Source organism: Diabrotica virgifera, chromosome 5, assembly GCF_917563875.1.
Source record: "Diabrotica virgifera virgifera chromosome 5, PGI_DIABVI_V3a".
Taxonomy (NCBI): domain Eukaryota; kingdom Metazoa; phylum Arthropoda; class Insecta; order Coleoptera; family Chrysomelidae; genus Diabrotica; species Diabrotica virgifera.
Window position 1 is genome coordinate 124,169,423 of NC_065447.1, and position 27,726 is coordinate 124,197,148.

The 27,726-nt window shown below is 33.7% G+C and overlaps 1 protein-coding gene across 3 annotated transcripts in view; it reads left to right on the forward strand.

The window, feature by feature from the left end:
• The window catches only part of LOC126884361 (KAT8 regulatory NSL complex subunit 3), a 720,298-nt gene that overhangs the window by 563,327 nt on the left and 129,245 nt on the right, over window positions 1–27,726 (forward strand). The gene's annotated exons all lie outside the window — the stretch shown is intronic.

The following is a 27,726-nucleotide window of genomic DNA, read 5'->3' on the forward strand; positions in this document are numbered from 1 at the left end:
AATTAGGTTGGAGAAAATGTAATCTCAAAGTTCAAAATCGGTAGATGTTAAAAAATGCATTTGCTCAGCTTCCCATTGAACGATTTTCTTCATTTTTTTTTGTTTCCAAGTAACTCGAGTAGCGCCATCTAACTAACGCATTATTAATACTTGCTTTTGTTTTGTTATAATAGATTAATTTATTTATAAGAAAAGAAAACTATATATTTTTTCCAGTTGTAGACTTTTTTTAGATAAACTTACTACAAGTGTACCTTTTAACGTTAAAAACACAAACATTCTCATTTGAAAGCTAAATAATTATTTAAACAATCTTTATTTAAACAAATTAAAATTTTTTTATTAAACAAATTAAAAATTTAAAAATAAATTAAAATCTTGAATGGGATTTTAATTCAAATCCACCTTTGTACTTTGTATTGCTATTTATTATATGACTGCCGATATGGCATTTTAACTACAATTTAAAAGCTTTCGATCACCCTACTCTTATTAGAACAATAGTCCCACACGAGCAGTACACGTCACAGATCAGGTATTGACCTTAAATAATCAGTTTGCAACTGCACAATCAAGTTCTAACCGACACAATAATTACTCAATACATTTACGATCCAAACGTTGTCAATCTTACATTAATAATAAATAGAATTCTTTAATATATATATATATATATATATATATATATATATATATATAAATAAAATTAAAATAAAATAAAAACAAAATCTTTAAAATCAACACACATTAAAATTGTAAATAAGTCATTCACTAATTTGATTTACACAAACATAATAACAGACATAGATTTGCTGGTTAACTTACACCAACTATCTCATCACCCTCAAGAACTCCTAAGTCCCATAGATTTGTTTACCTTTGCTGCATCGTCTGTCTATTCCACCATATCCCGTTAACATAACTTTAAAAGAAACATCATGATAATGAAAACTGAGTTGATAGCACCTTGTATCCGAATGTAAGTACGACACGTTATGATTGCATGATTATATATAGCATACTTCTGCGCATGTTGTTGCGTTTGAGGGAAGTTTTGTACCATCACCCCCATGAATGCTTGCATGTGCATTGGTATGCTATTTCGCTACTTTTATGTATGTTATTCAACATTGGCTTGATCATATGGATCTTTAGCATCTTTTACAACCAGACAATGTCCTAATTCTGGTTTTTATTTGTAGCATTTTGTAACTTGTTACCTTTGACCTGAAGATGCTCTACAAATTTTAAAGAGCGAAACCGATCGTCGGAAGTTATAATAAAGATTGAGAGTAAGTCTGACTTTTACTTCATTTAAAAATAAATTAGTTTATTATAACAAAACAAAAGCAAGTTTGACATTTAATAATGCGTTAGTTAGATGGCTCTACTCGAGTTACTTGGAAACAAAAAAAGAATGAAGAAAATTGCTCCATGGGAAGCTGAGAAAATGCATTTTTTTAACGTGTACCGATTTTGAACTTTGAGATTACATTTTCTCCAACCTAATTTTTGATTGGAATTTTGCTATTTTTATCAATTTTCACTCGTAATATCGATAGTTTTTATTATAATAATATATGTTATGAGTATTTTAGAGATATTAAAATTGGTGTGGAGAAAGAGGACAAAAATAAAAAGGTGATGGTTTGAAAATTATGATCCTATTATTTATATATTTGCCGGAAATGCCGGTCAACTTTGATCGGTTGTATTTCAGGAACCACTCATCACAAGTAAACGTTTTTTCTTTTAAAAGAAGCTACCTGTCGCTTTTTTCCAATACCGTTTTCATGATTTAATTTAATTTAATATTTCCCGAGATATTCTATTTGTTTATAAGCCAAAAAATTGTTTATAATTTTAAAATATTCCTGAGGCCGCATAAATAGTTCAATTTCAATTCTATTATAAAGTACATTAGATAGGTACAGTGTCTTTTTATACAAAAATCATAGTTATTCTTATGTGTCATAATTATTGTGGTTACTATAGCGACCGTACATTTTTATTTAACAATTCAATTGTTGCTAAACTGTTCATTTAATTTCCATCGGCTTCTGGAATTATATTCTATACGAAAAGAGCTTTAACATTACCAAGATATTTAATTATTGATAAACAATTAATTATCTGAAATTTTAGTTGAAAATTAAAGATTTTGTTGGAAAAACCCGCATTTTCCGGGGAAAATTTTCGTCGAAGTAAATCGGGAAAAACAGGTCTCTATGCAGAATTTAATTACGGTGATTTTTATTTGGGTGTTTTTGGTGTAAAGTTAAAATCTTTGGAGTTATAGAGCAAAAATTGAAAAAAACACGATTTTCGGGCGCCATTTTGTTTATAAAAAAAGTAGCACACTATCTGAGGACTTTGCATACCTATATTATTAATATATGCAATCATAAGATTCGATTCCAGCAATAAAATTGCTTATTATATACAGGGTGAGTCATGAGGAACTGTACATACTCCAACCTCGTATAGAGGCCCCTATGGGGAATATCAAATGACCATTAAAAAGTGTCTGCTCCCATTGGTTAATAATATACAGGGCGAGTTTCGCATTTTGACAGAAAGGACATCGCACACATCTTATGGAAAATATAATGTCACTCAAGTTCAATAAAATGTATACGAATAGATTCGTTTTAAATTAACGGTCAAATCTTATCATTGCGCCAACTCTATATTTTCAATAATAAGAGCAGAAATTGATATAAATAAATCTGAAATCAAATGGATACGTACATAAGTTAGAGAGAGAAAAAATATTTTAAAACACCCAAATTGTCGGTACTCCATAAATCAGAGGATTAGTTTCACTAATTCGCTTAGGCCCAGCGGGGGGTTTAAGATCTTTTGAATAGCACCCAGAGCAATAATGATGGTAATTATTGACACTTTTACTGACTCAAAAAATGTGATTTCGATAATCTTTAATTGCAATTTGCGCCGTAATTAATCATAATTAAGAGTTGGCGCAATGATAAGATTTGGCCGTTAATTTAAAACGAATCTATTCGTATAAATTTTATTGAATTTGAGTGACATTATATTTTCCATAAGATGTGTGCGATGTCCTTTGTATTCGTCATAATTTTTGAACGGTCAGATCGATGTGTCTCTTATTTTGGTCAATCGTTACACTATTACCACCTAATCAACTGATTTATTCCAACTAGTAAAAAATCAGGCCCGGCTTTAAAAAATTAGTTCGTTTGGGTCTTAGAAAAAATTTCACCCTGTATACGCTTTTTGAAAACTCTAATATGAATTTTACAAATTAGACAAATGGGCAATTAAAATGGCATATTTATTTTTTTCCCCACACGATTACTTAATTTTTTATAAAAAAAATCAAATTTGACTATGAATTAAAAGTTTGGTAAAGTGAACCATAGATTTAAAAAATTTAACTTTTATTACAAAAATGAATTGTCTTTGAACAAATATTTAATTTATGTTACAACCCAATCAACTGATTTATTCAAACTAGAAAAAAATCAGGCCAGGATTTAAAAAATAGGTTCGTTTTGGTCTTAGAAAAAATTTCACCCTGTATACGCTTTTTGAAAGCTCTAATATGAATTTTACAAATTAGACAAATAGGCAATTAAAATGGCATATTTATTTTTTTCCTACAGGGTTACTTAATTTTTTACAAAAAAATTAAAGACTATGAATAATCAAAAGTTTGGTAAAGTGAAGCATATGTAGATTTAAAGCAAAAGGTGCAGATTTGTGCATTGCAAAGTTTAATCGCAAAAGTCGAGTGACGAAATTTGAAGTATAGCTTTTTAATCACATTTATTTAAAAAAAAAATAGAGTACAAAGAAGTTTTCTGGAAAGTTCTGGATAAAAATGTTTTATAAGAAAAGAATAGTGCAACTTTTAATATCGACATTAGAAATCCCCAAAATAACGCTAATTTTTATTGATACTGATCATGGGTGGTAAATGGCTAATTTTGATTTTACTTTATGTTTTTGATGGTGCTGAAAACGAAAATGAAATTTATTTTGAATTTTAGGTGGGGGAACATTGTCAAAATCGCAATTTTACCAAATAATAAAAAAAAATTAAACAACGTTTTTCTTAAAATTAAAAGTTTCACCATTTTTTTTATAACACGTCTAGATCTAAAACTCCCCATACCACTTCTCTTTGGACTCTATAGTTTAACATAGACGTGATCAAATAGATAAATTTTAAATTTTTCCACTTAATTTTTGCGATTTAACTTTGCAAATTCACGAATCTGCACCTTTTATTTTTAAAAATTTATAACTTTTACGAGAAGAAGACTGAAAGTCTACAACAGTTTTCATAGTCTTCACAATGGTAAGACATATGTGCTGTAAAAATTTCAGAAAAACAATATTAAACTGGAACAGAGTTGTAGCGAGTTAAACAGTGATTTCATTTTTTTTTTTTCATTTTTAGGTTAAAAATGGTGTGGGGAAAAAATAAATATGCCATTTTAATTGCCAACGTGTATAATTTGTAAAATTTATATTAGAGTTTTCAAAAAGCGTATACAGGGTGAAATTTTTTCTAAGACCAAAACGAACTAATTTTTAAATCCGGGCCTGATTTTTTCTAGTTTGAATAAATCAGTTAACATAAAATAGATATTTGTTAAAAAAAAATAATTTTTGTAATAAAAGTTAATTTTTTAAATCTATGGTTTACTTTACCAAACTTTTAATTATTCATAGTCAAATTTGATTTTTTTATAAAAAGAAATTAAGTAATCGTGTGGGGAAAAATAAATATGCCATTTTAATTGCATATTTGTCTAATTTGTAAAATTCATATTAGAGTTTTCAAAAAGCGTATACAGGGTGAAATTTTTTCTAAGACCAAAACGAACTAATTTTTTAAATCCGGGCCTGATTTTTTCTAGTTTGAATAAATCAGTTGATTGGGTGGTACCATAAATTAAACATTTGTTAAAAAAAAATAATTTTTGTAATAAAAGTTAATTTTTTTAAATCCATGGTTCACTTTACCAAACTTTTAATTCATAGTCAAATTTGATTTTTTTATAAAAAATTAAGTAATCGTAAATTAAGTAAGAGAGAACGTAGGCACTGTTCTCCATATCCTAAATGACCAGCACCGAGAGTTTTTCCCACCCATTGACCAGCACCCGAAGTGAAGGTATTAGGTGACTAGCGTCATCTGGCAATTGAAAGATGAAGTAGTTTTCAATCCTAATAGCAAAATTAATAATATTGAAAATATTAAAAACATTACTAAAAGATTTTTAAATTGAAAACTTATTGGTACACTTTCCTGGTGACACCTCTAAGGCTTCTACAATTTGCAAGCACATGGATTCTGCAGTGAAGACAAAGGGAAGGAATTCTACACTATACAATTCACATTTCCCGTCTGCAGCTTGGTAAAGTTCCAACGGAAAATGCACCTGGTTACTCTACGGAGTAATACGACTATAAAATAAAAATGTATACCATTTTTATTCAGTTGCAATGCGAAGGCAAAACAATCTTACTTTTCAATTAGAATACGGAGCGCAGTCCAGTCCTCTGAATCGCGATTTTCGGTTCTTATTGGAGCCTCATCGGAGAGAACGTAGGCACTGTTCTCCATATCCTAAATGACCAGCACCGAGAGTTTTTCCCACCCATTGCAACCGAAGTGAAGGTATTAGGTGACTAGCGTCATCTGGCAATTGAAAAATGAAGAAGTTTTCAATCCTAATAGCAAAATTAATAATATTGAAAATATTAAAAACATTACTAAAAGATTTTTAAATTGAAAACTTATTGGTACACTTTCCTGGTGACACCTCCAAGGCTTCTACAATTTGCAAGCACATGGATGCTGCAGTGAAGACAAAGGGAAGGAATTCTACATAATGCAATTCACATCCCCCGTCTGCAGCTTGGTAAAGTTCCAACGGAAAATGCACCTGGTTACTCTACGGAGTAATACGACTATAAAATAAAAATGTATACCATTTTTATTCAGTTGCAATGCGAAGGCAAAACAATCTTACTTTTCAATTAGAATACGGAGCGCAGTCCAGTCCTCTGAATCGCGATTTTCGGCTCTTATTGGAGCCTCATCGGAGAGAACTTAGGCACTGTTCTCCATATCCTAAATGACCAGCACCGAGAGTTTTTCCCACCCATTGACCAGCACCCGAAGTGAAGGTATTAGGTGACTAGCGTCATCTGGCAATTGAAAGATGAAGTAGTTTTCAATCCTAATAGCAAAATTAATAATATTGAAAATATTAAAAACATTACTAAAGGATTTTTAAATTGAAAACTTATTGGTACACTTTCCTGGTGACACCTCCAAGGCTTCTACAGTTTGCAAGCACATGGATGTGTGGACCTTCAATATTATTAATTTTGCTATTAGGATTGAAAACTACTACAACTAATCAAAAATGCCAGCAAAATATATAAATAATCAAATCAAAAAAGTAAATAAAGTACCTAAATACTGAAAATAATTTCTAGTTAGGTGTAAAATATAACCATACTAGAAAAAAAATATACGCATATAATCAACGATTAATTGTACGTGCAAACATACTACCATTGGTAGAAGGAATAAAAATTCATAATAAAAGAACATATTTATGTCAGATATGTATACTCAGTCTAAATACATAAGTTTCCAATAAAAATACAAAATTCAAACTAAAATATGAGCTGTACCACTAAAACTAAAAATGAGGTATGGAAGATAAACTAATCGAAAACAAAGAAAAGCAGTGTAAGTCTACCTGTTTAGTATAACTAAAAAATTAAAGACAAAAATAAATCAGAAGTAAAATGTATACAAAGATCTCAAAAGTAATAATATAGAAAATTCACATAAAAGAAAAAGAAATGAACTAAAAGAACTACTGTCTTAAAACCTATAAAAGGTTGGCGCCACGTTGGGTACGCCAGTGAAACAAGAAAGAAGACTTCTGTTGGAGTGAAAGTAAAGAGAAGGATATACTCCAACAGAAGTAAGGAAAAGAATAGAACTAGGTGTGGCTATTCTGAAAATAAAAATGAAGGGGCTTCTACATTGAGGAAGCCGAAGTAGGAAAAGTATTAAGAAAAAGCTTAAGTAATATGTAGGGGGAAATAATGATAATGATGATGATGAAGTTGAGGAAAGGGGAATTAAAAGGGATAGCAGTAGAAGTGGGAAGAGACAGAGGCAAACTGAATAGAATTGGCTAGCAAGAGATGCAAGAGAACAACTTGACACTCAAGGATGGATACGGCTCGTTTGGTAAAATCTAACGATAAATACTGAGATAAGAATAATGTTCTGAAAATGTATAAAGATGAATAAGTGCTAAAGAAGAACCAATTAAATAAAACTAACAAATCATGGGCGCCAAGAAAATGATCTTCGATCACTCTCCCAGGTATCTTACACTGCTGTCAAATATTAAATATATTAAATATGTAAGTAAACTTAAATATAAGAAATAATAAGAAATGATATGCAAAATAAATAAACATTTATTAATAAATAACTACTAGATTCTTGACAATCTCTGAGTTAAACAATGCATATTATGTGACTCTAAAATGACAAAGTTATACAAAAGTTATAGTTATTTAAGATAACAACAATAATGTTACCTGTTACAAAATGATATAAGTACCTCTTACTTACATATAGGGTACAACTCACATGAGTCCTCTTTACCAAATGGTTATAGTACGCTTGCTACGTACAGCTAAATTAAAACCCGAAAAATATGAAAAATATATAAATAAATAGGCACAAGCCTGACGAAGAGAAAATACAATGATGAATTAAGCAAAATTAATTAATAAAAGTTATAGAAATGAAGCTAAGTACCGAAACGATGACCTTAATTAACCGAACAAATGGAATAAAGCGAATAAACAAATAAATGTTTGGGAAACAAGCAAGTAATATTACAAAATAAATATCAAACCAATAATAAAGTATAAAAACCTAATTTTCTAGGCCTGATTACCTGGTGCACACAAGTAACTTACCATAGATACAATAGTTTGGGAACCAAATATTAATATACAAATATGTCATATATAAAAACAAAGGTGAACTAAATTTGAAAAAAATTAATAACATAGTGCATTAAACCAAATGTCTGAAATGTAAAAAAAAAATAGTTACTAAAAACACATCACTAAATGTTCCCAAACAAACCCATTCATCGAACGACTCCTAAAGAGGTTGCGGTTGCATCCTCGAAAATGAGCATCAGGATGGTGCGACCCCATGCCTCCTGTAGGCTCAGGTGCCAAGACGAAAATTGAGCTGGAACGCTCCCATAACTTGCTCCCAAATAGACATACTCCCATGATTGACTTGGCTGTGGCTGTCTCAGGGCTTCTCAAGATGTTTTAAGTGCTATGACTTTGTATATTTCTTCCAAATGGCTAAAAACATATCCTTCGTTTTATTTCTCATATAAACCGGTGAGCAAAAAGTAAAGAGAAGAAGAAATAAGTAGATGAGAAAAACCTTTTTAGAAGAAATATGTAATACAGAAAAAGCAACCATTAAATGGAGCAAAAACTAATCTCAGGTAACCTTGAACTATTTTGGGTGTGAAGATATGAAAAAATAATGACATTGAATTTGAAATTTGAATATGATTTATCTGAGGGAATATATTTGTACAAATATATTGAATTTATAAAAATATTGGATGTTCAATAAATTTAAAACCTACAGAGAAATGATAAGTATTTTCAATATTAATTGAGAATTGCATATGTTTGGTTATGTCTAACCAAAAAATATATTAATATATAATTTTCCTTGAATGAATATTCAATAAACATGTAATAATCTACATAAAATCCAAATAATGAGTTGACTAAGAAATTTAACAATGAACCTAATATATCAAATGTTCCATCACAAAAAAAACAGGCTATATATAAAAAAATTATTATGAAAAAATAAATATTTTATCGGGTGATTCTTATCCAGATTCCATTTGTGTTTTACACTTCTCTCCTTTCTCCAAAACAACAATTGGTAATAACTACTTTTCACTTTAAAATTAAACTGGAGATGTTAAATATAAATAATTTAGTTGAAATTATCAACCCGCCATTTCGTCGAGACAGCCAACAGCCAAGTGGCGAACGAGATGCGTTTCTCCGCCAAGGTAAACGTCAAATTCTCTCAGAACACGAAATAATTCTCGATAGGAGGTCAAGAGAAAATAATTATAAAAATAATTAAAGAGCTAAAAATGATATTATAACGGGTGGACCGTTACAAGATTTCCAGTTATGAAGCTCTTTGATGATATTTGAGACCTCTTCAGTCGTGAATGGTTCGTAGTTAGTTGTGACAGTTGTGCGTCGTATCTTCTATCCAGCCAGCATTGTTGTTAAGAGCAGCTGGTGTGGAAAGTTGATTTCCCCAAAACTCATGAATGTCTTCTTGGCTTTTCTACAGCACTTTCTACGGTGGAATTGAGTTTTCGGTAGAACGCCATCTCAGAGTTCTCAAAAAGTGCATTGTCACATTTTCGGTTGTTACTAACTTTATACCTTCTTAATCGTCCTGAATAGACGGAGAGTTTTTGTTTTAATGTATCCAGACACTGTTGGGCTGTGTTATTTTCTGGATCGTATCTCGAGTGTCTTGCAGTGCTCCGCATTATTTCTTCAGCTCTCTTAATGAATTTCTAGTTGTTACACCTCTTATATATTCTGTGACTAGGCCAATATCTCTACGCAGTGAATCAATCTTTCCGAGCAGTCTTTTTTCCCAGGGCGCAATTCTGTTAGCAGTCCTTCCGTTATTAGTACCCTGTCGTGTTCTGATCTTAATGCCTATTACATTATCAATTACTGTTACTGTACAGTAGATTAGCATATGCAAATATTCTAACGTGTGAGCTTCTACGACATAGTTGGATAGGACTTCAGTGTTCACAATTTGTAACAGCGCACCTAGTTTCTTACAAGACTTTATTCGTGGTAGCGGTGGTCAGCTAAGTGGGTTTGTTCCATTAAACTCTTGTACGGCACGAGCCATTTCGTTTACTAAACTATCACGCAACTCGTTATTTTCCTGCTCTGTATTATCAGATTGAGTTTCTGGTATGGGAAGCTCAGGAATCTGCTCATTGAGGATTTCATTAGGGACTTGATCTAAAACTAGCCCTTGGCTGTTAATTTCCCGTTCGACTTCGCTTTTGATAGTATTGCGTCTAGTCTCGGGGATAAGGTTATTTATTATAATTACCCGGTATTGATCTGACACTCTTTGCTCCGATACTTCAATATCTGGGTACTTCCTGCAACATTCGGCATACAACTGTTGTCGGTAGCCGATCGTTTCTTGACCGAGGTTTGTCACCTTATAATAGAAGCGCAAAATGTTTTCGTTAATGGACACAGTCCATTTCATGCGCTGCCTCGGTCGTCCCGCTGGAGTGAGCGCCGGCTGATGTTCCAGCGCAGCACCTTCAGCGGGTGGAGCTCTTGCTGTTTTTTGGCTCGCTTGTGGTTGTTGTGGGGCTGTAGCTGATTGTGTGACAGGGGCCCGCCTCATCAACACCCTACCACCGACGTTCCGCATGCTGTCACGTCCAGCGCCGGCTCCAGACGTGCCCTGGCGATCCCCAGGCAGCAACCCTAAACATAAACCATTATTATCCACCTTTTTCATGGGTATGCATTTTATACCTACTGCCAGGTGTCAGTTTTTGTTCCACGGCAAGTATCCCTGCTACTCTCTGGGTATTGGCGCTAGGAATACCCAGAAAGCATCCCCCATTCGCAGGGGGCCGCGCCTGATAGAAGAAATGACAGAAAACTCCCACAGGATATTATTCAGATTTAGCCATACGGCTCACACTCCCTCTAAGGGGAAAATTGGCTCATCCCAGATACCTACGGTATCAAAAGGATTGAGCTCTGGTGGGACTCTTTCCGTGTTATCGAGCCCTAGGTGACTTGGTATGCAGGTGTACCTCCCAAAAATTTTCGTACACATCTGGCCGTTGCGAGTAGTACAGCTTTCTGCATGGTCTTGTAAAGATGTTCATTTAGACCCAGCCTTTTTATGCTTTCGAGGAGGTTCTTCGGAATGACTCCAGTAGTAGACATAACAATAGGTATCGTCTGGGTACTTTGCATTCTCCATTGTCTTCGTATTTGAATTTCCAGATCTCTGTACTTGGCGATCTTTTCAGTAAATTTACTACGTAAATTATTGTTGTTAGGTATCGCCACATCAATTAGTGTTGTTTGTCTGGTTAATTTATTAACTAGTATGAGATCTGGTCTATTATGTGCCACTGTTTGGTATGTGAGCACAGTGCGGTCCCAGTATAGCTTGTAGTTGATATCCTCAAGCATACTCTCAGGGACGTATTGATAATATGGGAGATGGTCCGTTTGGAGAAGTCCCAGCTTGATAGCTATATCCTGATGAAGGATTTTTCCCACTGCGACATGCCGTTCCTTGTATTCAGTTGCAGCAAATGCCTGGCAGCCCCTTGTAATATGTTGGATGGTTTCTTGGGCTTGATATCCATATCGGCATCTGTCGTTTTGAACCTGAGGGTCTTTGACGATATATTTCAGGTAATTTCTGGTTGGTATAACCTGATCCTGAATGGCCAGTAATGAACCCTCCGTTTCAGGGAACATCTTTCCTGATGTCAACCAATAGTTCGACGCTGTATTGTCGACATAGTCTTGGCTGACCTCATTGGGATGTCGCCCGTGCAGAGGTTTACCCATCCAGGTGCGCATTTTTTCGTCTTTAGTGAGGTGGTTTATGCGCATTTCTGGTTCCCTCAGTTTGATCGGTGTTGTGTCATTTACTGCGCAGGTAGCGCGATGTAGAGTAGATGTCTCAGCTTGCATCTGAAAATAAGTTCTTAAATTAGCAATTTGTTTATCTAATTGCTCACCTATATCCATAAGTCCTCTTCCTCCTAGATTCCGTGGTAATGTCGTTCTTTCTACTGCTCTTTTAGGGTGGTGTTTTTGTGCCTTTGTGAGGTGTGTTCTTACTTTTCGCTGAAGATTCTCTATGTCCGTTTTTGTCCACTTAACAATGCCAAACGAATAGCTAAGCGTGGAACATGCGTAGGTGTTTAGTGCCTTAAAAAATTTCTACTCTTAAGGTGTGAACGAAGCAGCTGTTTTACCCTTCGTATAAACTCCGCAGTTATCTCAGTTTTCATTTGCTTATGGTCAATTTTCCGCGCTTGCTTTACTCCAAGATATTTATACATATCGTTTTCACCCATGGCCTCGATGTTCTGGCCAATTGGCATATCGAATCCTCCGGGCTGTACTTTTCCTCTGACTATATTTAAAACACGGCACTTGTCTAGTCCGAAGTGCATACTAATGTCATTTGAAAAGGATTCTACAGTTCTTAGCATCTCATCTAGTTGGTTTCGAGTGGAAGCCAGTAATTTCAAATCATCCATATACAACAGATGATTAAGCTTCGCCACCACATTGTTGTTATTTTTGATGCTAAAACCTGCGTTCAATAGCTGAGATAGTGGGTTCATAGCTAGACAGAACCACAGTGGACTTAAAGAATCTCCTTGGAACAGGCCCCGGCTGATTACGATATTTTCAGTTTCGATGTTATTTTCACCAGGTATTTGAAGGTGAATTCTAGTCTTCCACTCTGTCATTATATGCTGTAAAAAGGTCACTATATTAACATCGACTTTATATATTCTCAATATATCTATAAACCATTCATGCGGCACTAAGTCAAAGACTTCTTATAATCAATGAAGGCAGTAAATAAGTTCCTCTTTTTGGAATATGCTTGATTAGAAATGACTGAGTCATTTGCTAGTTGTTCTTGCAAGTTGTTCTTTGCAACCCATGGAACCCTTAGCGCATCCTTTCTGTTGAGGCTCTATGATATTGTTTAGTGCACAGTGTTGGTAGATACGCCGGGCTACACAGGATGTGACCAATTTATACAAAGTTGGAAGACAAGTAATTTAGTGCAGTCACTGAAGGTGGATATGAGCTATTACCTCCGATTTCGTTGAACCTCCATCGATTTGCATGAAAATTGTTGAGTGGTTAGAGGATATCTCAAGGAACAAAGGTGACATGGTGCCAACTTGCGCTTTTACCCTGGCGGTGGATGCCACCCCTCCTCGGGAGTGAAAATTATTTTATTAAAAATAACCCCACAATTCGATAGAGGGACAAATTATAAGCAAAATTTGTTATATAAAGTTATTAAAATAAATCAAAAGTTTTTGAGTTATTAAAGATCAAAGATTTTAATTTTTCGTGAGAACAATGCATGTTTTTAACCGATTTTTCATAAATAACTCAAAAACTCAAAAATTGAGGCTAATAAAAAATCAAATAAACTCCTTACTAGAAAGAACTTTCAATGTTAACTAAAAGTGAGTTATCGGTAATTGAATGTATATTAGAATAAAATTAGAATCGCCCTAATGATATCCAATCTCCGATAGGAGAGGCACTCAAAGAAGAAGAAGAATGTATATTTCTTTCGTCGAGTACCCAAATCTAAGTATTCAAGCTTAAATACCGGGAAAATGATGCATTGTATAACATAAACTTAAAACATTTGTCAAAGTTCATAGAAATATCTATCAAATAAACTCTCGAACAAGTAGATAGCATTAAAATTTTTTCCAAAAAATGTTATTGTTTTTTTGTAAATAACTCCGTTAATTTTTAAGATATCAGATTTACCTAAAAACTAATTAAAAGTTCATTGAAAAAGCTATTAAAAACGTCAAAATTAGTCTTTTAAACCTTTTAGTCCATTCTTTCACGGTTTTTGCTCTAAATTTTAAAGAACCTCTTGGATTGACATGAAATTTGGCATACGTATAGCTTACATGTCAAAGAAAAAAAGTGATATTGTGCCGATGTGTGCTTCTGCCCTGGGGTGACTTTTACCCCCTCTTGAGGGTGATAAAATATATGTCCAAAATAAATCCGAAAATGGGTAGACTGACTAATTTTAAGTAACTTTTGTTCTATAGAGCTTTTTCGCCAAGTCAACACTTTTCGAGTTATTTGCGAGTGAATATGTTCATTTTTCAACAAAATAACCACATTTTTAGACAGTTTTTCGCAAATAACTCAAAAAGTAAGTATTTTGTCGAAAAAAACGTTCTTATCAAAAATATAGCCTATAAAAAAGTAAAAAAAATGGTGTACGCGTTAGGTCTCTGGATCTCGTAGAACCAGAGTTATAGCCAATGAAAAATAGATTCATATTCACCAAATTTCAAATAGAATATTTCGACGTGAAATATCCAAAAAATTAAGCACTTTTTGGGAAAACCTATTATAACTTTTTTAAAGTGTTTAAAAAAAGCTTTATTTTTGTTTTTACAAAAAGTTTCTAGCATTAAATTTAAGCAAGTTACGCTCAAAATAAAGTTGGTCCCTTTTGTTTTTGCAAAAAAAATCGGGAAGACCACCCCCTAATTAGCAACTTAAATGAAATTAATCGTTAACGCTCCACAAATTATTTTACTTATGTTGTGTTTATATCATCTGTAAGTTTCATCGATTCAAAGTGCTTATTTTTGAAAAAATTTGGTTTCAAAGTAAAATTTTTAAAAATTTAAATTTTGAAAAATATGCTTTTTTTCAAAATATCTTAAAAATTGTTAGAGATACCAAAAATCTCGAAAAACAAAAAAAGTCAGATTTGCTTTTCTGAATATCATGTATTTTTTTGTTTTTCTATTAGACAAAAATTTATTAAGATTTTGTGTTTCTAAATTTGCATACATTCGTGATCAGTGACTCGTTCAACCCCTTTTAACTACAGCCCTTTTAATAATAAGGACTTTGAACCGATGAAACTTACAGATCATATAAACAATATATACACGAGTCAAGAAACTTGTGAAGTCGTAACGATTAAGTTCATTTAAGATACTAATTATGGGGTGATTTTCTCGATTTTTTTACCAAAACCAAAAGGGACTAACTTTATTTTGAGCATAACTTGTTTAATTTTGATGCTAGAAATTTTTTTTATAAAACAAAAATGAAGCTTTTTTTAAACACTTTAAATAAGTTGTAATGAGTTTTCCCCGAAATGTGCTTCATTTTTGGTTATTTCACGTTAAAGTATTCCATTTGGAATTTGACGAATATGAACCTATTTTTCATTAGCTATAACTCTGCTTCTACTAGGTGTAGAGACGTGATATATACACCATTTTTTTAAATTTTTTACAGGCTATATTTTTGCTAAGAATGTTTTTTCGACAAAATACTTACTATTTGAGTTATTTGCGAAAAACCGTCTAAAAGCGTGGTTATTTTGTTGAAAAAATGAACATATTCACTGCCAAATAACTCGAAAAGTATTGACTTAGTGAAAAAACTCTATAGAACAAAAGTTACTTAAAATTAGCCAGTTTATCCATTTCCTGACTTTCTTTGGACGAATATTTTTTCAACCCCAAGAGGGGGTGAAAACCACCCCCAGGGCAAAAGCACATATCGGCACAATATTTATTTCTTTGACTTGTTAGCTATGTGTATGCCAAATTTCATGTCAATCCAAGCGGTTCTTTAAAATTTAGAGGTTTTGCAATATTTTACCGTTAAAGAACGGACTATTTTACTTTTTTAAAAATAAAAGGTTAAATGGTCCCGGTTACATGGTTCTCGCAGCAAAATTGAAATTTTAAACGTTTCTATCTTGGTTATTTGTTAATACACGGAAATAGTAAAATGGGTAGAATATTTGGAACAGAAAACACTAAAATTTAGTAATATATCATTTTTTACGTATATTGAGTATTTTTGGAGTTATTATCAAAAGAAAATGAAAAGTACGATAATTTTAAAAATTCTGATTTTTTTAAATTATATCTTTTTTTCAAAAATGTGCATTCTAAACCATTCAAAATTGTTGAAATCATTAACTATGTTAACCTAAAGAAATTCTTGTAAGAATTACTACAAATTTTAATTTTTGTGGAAATGGCGTATGTTTTAATTTTCACTTTTTCCTAAAAAATCGAAAGGGTTCTCTTACTTTCATCATAACTTGCTTAATTTTGTTGCTATTAACTTCTACTGGAGCTCATTTGATAGGTATTCCGAAGTACTTTGACAAGTGCTTAACAAGTATATTCTATAAAATGCATCGTTTTCCCGTTATGTAAGCTTGAATACTTAGATTTGAGTACTCGTCGAAAAAAATATACATTCAATTACCCATAACTCACTTTGAAATAACATTAGTTTAGTTCTTTAAGTGGGGACTGTATTAAATTTTTTATTATCTTTAATTTTGGTAATAGTAGCTTTTTTAAAAAAGCTTATAGTTTTTGAGTAATACGTGAAAAACAGCTTTAAAACATGCATTTTTTTAAGAAAAAATAAAATCTTTGATATATAATAACTCAAAAAGTATTGATTTATGTTAATAACTTTATATAGCAAATTTTGCTTAGAAGTTGCCCCTCTATCGATATCTGGTATTATTTTTAATAAAAAAAATTCACCCCCGAGAAAGGGGTGGCATCCACCCCCAGGATAAAAGCGCAAGTTGGCATCATGTCACCTTTGTTCCTTGAAGTATCTTCTAACTACTCACCAATTTTCATGAAAATCGATGAAGGTTCAACGAAATCGGAGGTGAAAACCTTCAGTGACTCCAATAATTGGGCGGTATTTGGCTGGATCTTGGGTGTTATTTTGATCCTTCGGTATTAAATAAGTGGTTCCCTGAGTTAGAAATAATGGTGTTTCCTGCGGATTAGAAATAACATTATTAATTAGTGTTGATAAGCAATCATGAACACTCCAAAACTTCTTAAGCCAGAAGTTTTGAACTCCGTCTGGTCCAGGAGATTTCCAGTTATGAAGCTCTTTGATGATATTTGAGACTTCTTCAGTGGTGAAAGGTTCGTAGAGAGTAGTAGTGTAGTGTTGGCAGTTCTGTGTCGTATCTTCTATCCATCCAGCATTGTTGTTAAGAGCAGCTGGAGTGGAAAGTTGATTTCCCCAAAACTCATGGATTTCTTCTTGGCTTGGGTAAGACTTATCGAGATTTTCTACGGTGGAATTGAGTTTTCGATTGTTATATGTTATTGTTATTATGTATATTTATTTATTACTTATTACTATTATATTTATTATATCAATTCCTCTTAGTATTCTTCAATATGTAATGGATAATAATATAACTTCATCTTTACCAAATATCACTATTTGATTGAATCCTCCTTACTTTACCTGTGTCTGTTGCTTTCAGTGAGAGATCATTTTCAAAATTAAAGTAAATTAAAAATTATTTGAGGTCTACTTATGGCTCAGGAAAGATATCTGATTTGGCAATATTAGCTATTGGGACCGTGCAAGTTCGGCAAAGCGACTCCTATTTCTACGCTCCATACTAAAATTCGCACTTTTAATTATATTGGCCAATTATATTAGTCCTGGTTACTGAATAATTGTCAAGGCCATAGTCCAAAAAAATAATAAGAAGAAAAAATAAAATTCAGGTTATGTTATGAAAACGTCAACAATTGTATGTAGTAAATAAAATTAGTTATTAAAATGCAGTACTGCAAGCAAAATAAAATTAATTAAATTTACCTTTATGTAATAATTGCATATCATATCAATATTGTGGAGCAATATATAATTTTTCTGCTTCACTGACAGAAGGTATGAAATATACGTCAATTTGACAATTTCAATTGACAATATGAATTATTTAAGATAGTTGCAATATTTCTCCGCGACTCGCGCAGGGTCGTTTCTCGTTTACCCTTCCAAGTACTTGCACACCGCGAATAGAGCAAGAGCTCGTCAATACAATTGGCTTTGAAGATATAAAATAATTTGCTGCAGTCAACTTTAGAAAAATACCTATTAATATTAATTTAATCTATTCAATTTAGATTTAAGATATCGGTTTCTAGAGTTAACTATTATATTACTGTTTTATTTGTTTTTTTTTTGCCAACAACAGTAAATCAGTTGCAAGAAAAATAAAATTTGAGATTTTGCGATTTCTATTATTTTATTACGAGTAAAAAATAAAAAATTGTAAATTTATGTCATAATTGAATACAGTAGATTTAAAGGGCGCAAAAATATATTCTGCACGCGGGCGCCGCCCAGTCTTGTGAGGGCCCTGGCTACATCATAATTTTGAAGATATCTGCCACCCCTATTTTTTCCACTCTAAGAGACCACGGTCTTCTAATTCTCTGATTTCTTTCATATGATTAGTCTATATTTCTCCAAATTCTTTTAGAACTTCTCTTCGTGTTCCAGCTCATTTTTCTAATATTTTTATATAAAAAAAAAGAAAAGAAAACATAATAGTACGTTGTGAAATATAAAGAGAGAACACAGTAGAGGTGGGAGATGGTAGAGAAACTGTCATTATAATGTAAATTTATAGGTTTTTAGTGATAATTTCCCACGTCTACTAGGTTCATCTCTTTTTATTTTAAAACGTGTTATGTTTTCCGTCTTTTGCGTTATTTTGCCGGTTATTAACGTACTCATCACTGTGTTATTATTTTGTATATTGTGCTTTTGTGTGTACTGTGCGATTGTGTAGTGTGCATGTACAGTTTGGAATAAATTCGTTATTTCGTAAGCTAGTGAATTTAGGGACAAATCCTGAAAGAGGTCGATTTTTATTTTTAAATTATGATTTTTTGACATGTATATCATACTAGTGACGTCATCCATCTGGGCGTGATGACGTAATCGATGAGTTTTTTAAATGATAATAGGGGTCGTATGCTAGCTCATTTGAAAGGTTATTCAATTCTCTATTCAGTAATATAAACAATAATATAATTATTTATACAGGGTGTCCAAGAACATTTTTTTGAATTAAGTAAATTAATTGAAGCAAAAAGAAGAATGTATGTTATTTCTTTAATTCAAAATACATTCTACTGCTGTCAGAAAACAGAAAAAAATGTTTTTTGATAAATAAACATTGCTTTTCCCTTAATTTCAATGTTCAGGCTGCCATCCCTCTGCCTTTTGATAGTTTGAACATTTAATTTAAGCAAAAAATCAATGTTTATTTGTGAAATAATTTTTTTTTCTGTTTTCTGACAGCAGTCAGAATTCTAAATGTATTCTGAATTAAATAAATTACATACATTCTTCTTTTCTGTCAATTAATTAAATTCAAAATAACTTTTCTTAGACACCCTGTATAAATAATTATGTCAATGTTTATATTACTGAATAGAGAATTAAATAACCTTTCAAATGAGCTAGCAAACGACCTCCATTCTCATTTAAAAAAATCTTCGATTATGTCATCACGCACAGATGGATGACGTCACTAATATGATATATATGTCAAAAAATCATAATTTAAAAATAAAAATCGACCTGTTTCAGTATTTTTCCCTTAAAGTCGCTGACTTACGAAATAACGAATTTATTTCAAACATTTGCACCATACTGTATGTAAGTCAGGGGTGTGTTTAATTACTGTACACACACTGTAGTTACGCCACTGGATTCTGCAGATTCTACGATACTAGAATCTGCGCAATAATACCTTCTAAATAGAGGGACTTTCATATCATAATAACTTTTTGCTACTTGTATTCAACTTTTGCTTAACTTAGTTCAGTTTGTTTAACACTTCTGTTGTTTCACATTTTTGATTTATATTTTGGAAATAAAATACTTTTTTAAAAACTCTTTCTCGAACATCAAATACATAATTGGCGCAGTCAGTAGGATACGTGCGGGATCGGAAAAGACAATTTTACGCATTACAGTGATAGAACTTTTTCGGTCTTTTGTGTTTTACATCGCAGCGCGTATCGAAAGAATCTCTACCCTACAGTGGTATCCAGCGAGAAGCAGAGTTCCAGAAGAAGCAAAAGTTCGGAGAAGAGAACCAGGTGCTCCAGATAAACTGTAAGTGCCTTTCCTTTTCGCCTTTCCTTTCATATCTTTGTGAGGAAGGATAGATTAATTTTTTGAATTTTGAAAAAGAATACATTTTTGATACATTTTTAATATATTTTTATACTGTTGCAAATATTGAATTTTATTGAATAATTTTTTGAAATATTTGAAAAATATTTAAATTACATATATATTTTTATTTTATTTACATACGTATTATTTTGTTAGATATTTTGAATTTGAATTTATATTTTATCTGATAATATGGCTACTGCAGCTCAAGCTCAAACACAAACTCCCCTTAATTGGGATTTTCTCAAATCAAAACTAAAAAATATTAAACCCTACGACGGAGATTCTAATAACCTGAACAAATTTATCTCAAGATGCGACGAATTAATGCGAACATATACTGTATATAAGGATGCAGATTTAAATAAACATATTTTGGAGTGCATACAGGATAAACTAGTTGGAAAAGCAGAAGCACTAGTAGGAAATCGCATGGAATTAACGACATGGGATAGTATAAAGAAAGCATTACAACAATGCTTCGCAGATAGACGTGATTTAGACTGCTTAATGCAAGAACTGACACGAACAAAACCATATAAGAATGAAAGCCTCCATAATTTTGGAACAAGGATACAACTCTTAAGAAGTAATGTAGCCCAAAGAATAAGTAACGATACTAGTATAGAACTTGCAGATAAAGTATGCCAAATTAACCATTGCGACAAGATCGCACTAAACACTTTTATTGCGGGATGTACAGGTGTTCTTAAAAATAATATGCACCTTAAGAAACCAAATTCTCTTGAAGATGCCATTGCATATGTCGACGAGTTTCATAATTTTGAAAATTTATATGAACATTCCAGTAATAATTTTCCAAAAAATAATCATAATTTTAAGCCACACAATTCTTTTAATCAATCTAACAGGCAAACTCAGCCTAACAACTATTATCGACCCTTAAGTTCGTACCCCACACATCAATACCAAACAAATCCAAACTTTACTTATCAAAATCAAAACCCTTTCAATTCTAATTATTTTAATCGTAATCAAAGTTATCAAAACCAAAATCCTTCAGGAACCCGACATTTTGAAAATCGTTCCACATCTCAGAATCGTTCCACAAACTTTCGACCAGGAAGTAACGTCTTCAGGCCCAACCGAATTCCTAATGATAGGTTGCCTAAGCCACAACCGATGGAAATAGCATCCAGAAATACATTAAATTCAAACTCTAGATCAAATTCCAATAAATACAATAATTATCGAAAAAATTATTTCTCAAGAAGAATTCCCGATACTATAGCTGAAGAGCTATACACAAATAATTATCAAAACGAAAATATTAATTCAAGAGAGCCTCAACATACTAGTCAATTTGACTATTTTAGAAATCCTGAGTATGATGATGATCAAAATTTTTATATGGAAGCATTGGAAAGAAAACCGTCAACAGAAATATATTTCAATAATCCCCTACCATATATTGAAGTAGGAAATTCAAAAATAAAATTATTGATTGATACCGGTAGTGCCAGGTCCTTTCTACGACCAAGTATTGCAAAAAAATATTTTCCTAATTGCATCTACCAGTCAAATGTAGATATAAAAACTGTTCTTAATAGTAAGACTATCAAATATCAAGCGGAAATACCAGCATTTCCAGAATTCGGAAGTGACTTTTATATCAATTATGTCCTATATGATTTTCACGAATATTTTGATGGAATCTTAGGATTAGAAGATATGATGAGAATGAATTTAGTTATAGATTTAACTAATAAACTAATTTATAACAACAATGTAATGATACCGATTAATTTATATCACCACAAAATAACGAGTATTTAGAAGAAATACAACATAGAAGAAATAATGGAAATAAAAGCAGAACATATAGAGGGTATAATAATTATAATGAAGGAATATATAATCAAAATTATGGTAAATATAACGATAATGGAAGAAGATATTATAATAATAATGATAGAAGGTATAATGGAAATAAAAGAAGAATATATAGACGATATAACAAAAATACGAGAAGAACATATCGAAGATATAATGAAAATAAAAGAAATATATATAATCATGAAAATTTTCTGGACCAAACTTCAAGGAATATCATTGCAACGAAGAATACGAAGCCATAAGTAAATTATGTAATAAGGACAGATATTGTTTATACAAACTCGGAACGCCCTAGGTTTTACGATTAAAATAAAGCATAAAATAGATTTAACTAATGATACCCCATTTTATACAAGAAACTATAAATATCCAGAAGTTTATAAGAAAAAAGTTAGCAGACAAATAAACGACATGTTAAAAATGGAATAATACAAGAACCAAATCTTACTAACTTATGGAGAAATTAACGAAATAAAAACTAAAAGAGAAAAGATATTCGACAACACAAGACTATTTGTTATCTTACCCCAAAGAGATTTACAAAAAGGAATAATAAATTTTGTAAAAGATTATATAGACCCAAGAAAATTATACGCCTTGTATTTTAGAGCACCGCTATCACCTGAAACATTTGTAGTTTCATTACAAAATTATTTTAAAAATTCTGCATTCAAATTTGTACACTGTACAAAAATATTAGATGATATTGAGACTACCGACGAACAGAAAGAAAAACTTAACTATTATCATGTTTATAAAAAAGGACATCGTGGCATGAATGAGCTAAAAATGTCATTAAGTTCACGATACTACTGGCCCAATATGTCAGAAGATATAGAACAATATGTCAATAATTGTGAAGTTTGTTTAAAAAATAAATATGATAGAAACCCACCAGTCATTAAATTTAATCTTACGCCAACGGCTTCTAAGCCATTTGATCATATTCACATGGATGTATTTAGAATATCCAATACACCATTTCTTACAATAATCGACACATTTTCTCGATACGGACAAGCATATCAAATTCCCAGCATTAGTGGAATTTCAATAGTCGATGGTTTATTAAATTATATCACACATCATGGATTACCCTATAAAATAACAACTGACTCCGGCACTGAATTCAAAAATTATGACTTAGAAGATTTTTGCAAATTACATAAAATAGAATTACATTTTACCACTCCTAAAAATAGTAATTCGAATTCTCCGGTAGAACGCTTTCATTCTTCCTTAATAGAACATTTTAGATGCCTTAAAGAAACAAATAAAGACATGTCAGTTGAACAATTAATGAAACATTGTATATTATCATATAATAATTCCATTCATTCTGTAACTAAATTTACGCCGTTCGAAATTATAAAAGGGCATATAAATAACCCAGATCCATTCGATAACAATGATCATCTTATTTTATCACGATAGGTGCAAAATCATAAAGAACAATGCAAAATATTATACGGGAAAATACATGAAAGAAATGCCAACGTGAAAAGTCAGCAGATAGATAAACGCAATTTATCGAGGTCAGAACCTGATGAATACACAAATGAAGACAAAGCCTATATTAAAAGTGGAAACCGTAGCAAGGCACTTCCTAAGTTTAAACAAACAACTATTCTTAAAGACGATAAGCTGACATTACAGACTAATAAAGGAGTTTATCACAAAAGCACAGCTCGCAAACCAAGATCTAATAGAAAAAACTTTTTACAGGTTCAACAAAATGAAGACGATAATCGTGTTGACTCTGATACAAGTGATATACAGGACGTCTCACCAGGTTAAAGGAGATGACATCGATATCAATATAACGCCCCTTGAAAACCTTTTACTCCCAATTAAATTAGGCACATGTAGATTAATTTATAGTAAACATACATTTATCCATTATATTAACTTAAACGAAATAGTTAGGCAAGTAGAATCTCTTAAAGATAATTATCAAATAATAAAAACTAGTGTAGTAAAAGTTAATGCCTCAAATCCTATTTCATACCATGGATTGGCAGAAAACATGTTAGAAAGAACAGAAGTTTTAATTAATACATTAGAGAAAAAATTAGAAAATATCTATCCCCATATTCGATCAAAAAGAGGCCTAATTGATGGCATAGGTAAAGTTAATAAATATTTATTTGGAAACTTAGATTCAGATGACGGAGATAGATATGATAAAGCGATAGAAGTCCTGGAAAATAACCAGAAACATATTATCCATGAGACGAACTTACAAATATCTTTGTATAAAAAACTAATCGATCATTACAACAAATCTTTGGCCAGACTTTGGCAAAACCAAGAAAAACTGCAACGTAACTTCCAGAAATTCCAATTAGAAATCCAAAACACTATAAATAGTTTAGGAAACTATATTACTTTTCAAGATACCATAAGTCAGATAAATTTAGATTGCCAAAATATGAGATTTTATTGAGAATATCGCAAACGGAATTATGTTCTCCAAATTAAACTCATTGCATAGTTCAATTATTTCTAGTAAGGAAATTCAAGACATGATTGAATATTTGCACAGTATTTATCAACCTTCTCAAATCCCAAAATTTACAAATATTTTAACATATTACATGCTATTAGGGACACAAGTAACTTTTTCAAGTTCAAAACTGATCTTTGCTACTCACATTCCTATCCTAAAACCAAAAGTCCTTGATTTTTATCATATATACCCAATAATCCAAAAGAACAAAATGTATACTCCCACATACCCTTATATTTTTGCTACTTGTATTCAACTTTTGCTTAACTTAGTTCAGTTTGTTTAACACTTCTGTTGTTTCACATTTTTGATTTATATTTTGGAAATAAAATACTTTTTTAAAAACTCTTTCTCGAACATCAAATACATAATTCTGTTTACATACTGTATGTAAGTCAGGGGTGTGTGTGTGTGTGTGTGTGTGTGTGTGTGTGTGTGTGTGTGTGTGTGTGTGTGTGTGTGTGTGTGTGTGTGTGTGTGTGTGTGTGTGTGTGTGTGTGTGTGTGTGTGTGTGTGTGTGTGTGTGTGTGTGTGTGTGTGTGTGTGTGTGTGTGTGTGTGTGTGTGTGTGTGTGTGTGTGTGTGTGTGTGTGTGTGTGTGTGTGTGTGTGTGTGTGTGTGTGTGTGTGTGTGTGTGTGTGTGTGTGTGTGTGTGTGTGTGTGTGTGTGTGTGTGTGTGTGTGTGTGTGTGTGTGTGTGTGTGTGTGTGTGTGTGTGTGTGTGTGTGTGTGTGTGTGTGTGTGTGTGTGTGTGTGTGTGTGTGTGTGTGTGTGTGTGTGTGTGTGTGTGTGTGTGTGTGTGTGTGTGTGTGTGTGTGTGTGTGTGTGTGTGTGTGTGTGTGTGTGTGTGTGTGTGTGTGTGTGTGTGTGTGTGTGTGTGTGTGTGTGTGTGTGTGTGTGTGTGTGTGTGTGTGTGTGTGTGTGTGTGTGTGTGTGTGTGTGTGTGTGTGTGTGTGTGTGTGTGTGTGTGTGTGTGTGTGTGTGTGTGTGTGTGTGTGTGTGTGTGTGTGTGTGTGTGTGTGTGTGTGTGTGTGTGTGTGTGTGTGTGTGTGTGTGTGTGTGTGTGTGTGTGTGTGTGTGTGTGTGTGTGTGTGTGTGTGTGTGTGTGTGTGTGTGTGTGTGTGTGTGTGTGTGTGTGTGTGTGTGTGTGTGTGTGTGTGTGTGTGTGTGTGTGTGTGTGTGTGTGTGTGTGTGTGTGTGTGTGTGTGTGTGTGTGTGTGTGTGTGTGTGTGTGTGTGTGTGTGTGTGTGTGTGTGTGTGTGTGTGTGTGTGTGTGTGTGTGTGTGTGTGTGTGTGTGTGTGTGTGTGTGTGTGTGTGTGTGTGTGTGTGTGTGTGTGTGTGTGTGTGTGTGTGTGTGTGTGTGTGTGTGTGTGTGTGTGTGTGTGTGTGTGTGTGTGTGTGTGTGTGTGTGTGTGTGTGTGTGTGTGTGTGTGTGTGTGTGTGTGTGTGTGTGTGTGTGTGTGTGTGTGTGTGTGTGTGTGTGTGTGTGTGTGTGTGTGTGTGTGTGTGTGTGTGTGTGTGTGTGTGTGTGTGTGTGTGTGTGTGTGTGTGTGTGTGTGTGTGTGTGTGTGTGTGTGTGTGTGTGTGTGTGTGTGTGTGTGTGTGTGTGTGTGTGTGTGTGTGTGTGTGTGTGTGTGTGTGTGTGTGTGTGTGTGTGTGTGTGTGTGTGTGTGTGTGTGTGTGTGTGTGTGTGTGTGTGTGTGTGTGTGTGTGTGTGTGTGTGTGTGTGTGTGTGTGTGTGTGTGTGTGTGTGTGTGTGTGTGTGTGTGTGTGTGTGTGTGTGTGTGTGTGTGTGTGTGTGTGTGTGTGTGTGTGTGTGTGTGTGTGTGTGTGTGTGTGTGTGTGTGTGTGTGTGTGTGTGTGTGTGTGTGTGTGTGTGTGTGTGTGTGTGTGTGTGTGTGTGTGTGTGTGTGTGTGTGTGTGTGTGTGTGTGTGTGTGTGTGTGTGTGTGTGTGTGTGTGTGTGTGTGTGTGTGTGTGTGTGTGTGTGTGTGTGTGTGTGTGTGTGTGTGTGTGTGTGTGTGTGTGTGTGTGTGTGTGTGTGTGTGTGTGTGTGTGTGTGTGTGTGTGTGTGTGTGTGTGTGTGTGTGTGTGTGTGTGTGTGTGTGTGTGTGTGTGTGTGTGTGTGTGTGTGTGTGTGTGTGTGTGTGTGTGTGTGTGTGTGTGTGTGTGTGTGTGTGTGTGTGTGTGTGTGTGTGTGTGTGTGTGTGTGTGTGTGTGTGTGTGTGTGTGTGTGTGTGTGTGTGTGTGTGTGTGTGTGTGTGTGTGTGTGTGTGTGTGTGTGTGTGTGTGTGTGTGTGTGTGTGTGTGTGTGTGTGTGTGTGTGTGTGTGTGTGTGTGTGTGTGTGTGTGTGTGTGTGTGTGTGTGTGTGTGTGTGTGTGTGTGTGTGTGTGTGTGTGTGTGTGTGTGTGTGTGTGTGTGTGTGTGTGTGTGTGTGTGTGTGTGTGTGTGTGTGTGTGTGTGTGTGTGTGTGTGTGTGTGTGTGTGTGTGTGTGTGTGTGTGTGTGTGTGTGTGTGTGTGTGTGTGTGTGTGTGTGTGTGTGTGTGTGTGTGTGTGTGTGTGTGTGTGTGTGTGTGTGTGTGTGTGTGTGTGTGTGTGTGTGTGTGTGTGTGTGTGTGTGTGTGTGTGTGTGTGTGTGTGTGTGTGTGTGTGTGTGTGTGTGTGTGTGTGTGTGTGTGTGTGTGTGTGTGTGTGTGTGTGTGTGTGTGTGTGTGTGTGTGTGTGTGTGTGTGTGTGTGTGTGTGTGTGTGTGTGTGTGTGTGTGTGTGTGTGTGTGTGTGTGTGTGTGTGTGTGTGTGTGTGTGTGTGTGTGTGTGTGTGTGTGTGTGTGTGTGTGTGTGTGTGTGTGTGTGTGTGTGTGTGTGTGTGTGTGTGTGTGTGTGTGTGTGTGTGTGTGTGTGTGTGTGTGTGTGTGTGTGTGTGTGTGTGTGTGTGTGTGTGTGTGTGTGTGTGTGTGTGTGTGTGTGTGTGTGTGTGTGTGTGTGTGTGTGTGTGTGTGTGTGTGTGTGTGTGTGTGTGTGTGTGTGTGTGTGTGTGTGTGTGTGTGTGTGTGTGTGTGTGTGTGTGTGTGTGTGTGTGTGTGTGTGTGTGTGTGTGTGTGTGTGTGTGTGTGTGTGTGTGTGTGTGTGTGTGTGTGTGTGTGTGTGTGTGTGTGTGTGTGTGTGTGTGTGTGTGTGTGTGTGTGTGTGTGTGTGTGTGTGTGTGTGTGTGTGTGTGTGTGTGTGTGTGTGTGTGTGTGTGTGTGTGTGTGTGTGTGTGTGTGTGTGTGTGTGTGTGTGTGTGTGTGTGTGTGTGTGTGTGTGTGTGTGTGTGTGTGTGTGTGTGTGTGTGTGTGTGTGTGTGTGTGTGTGTGTGTGTGT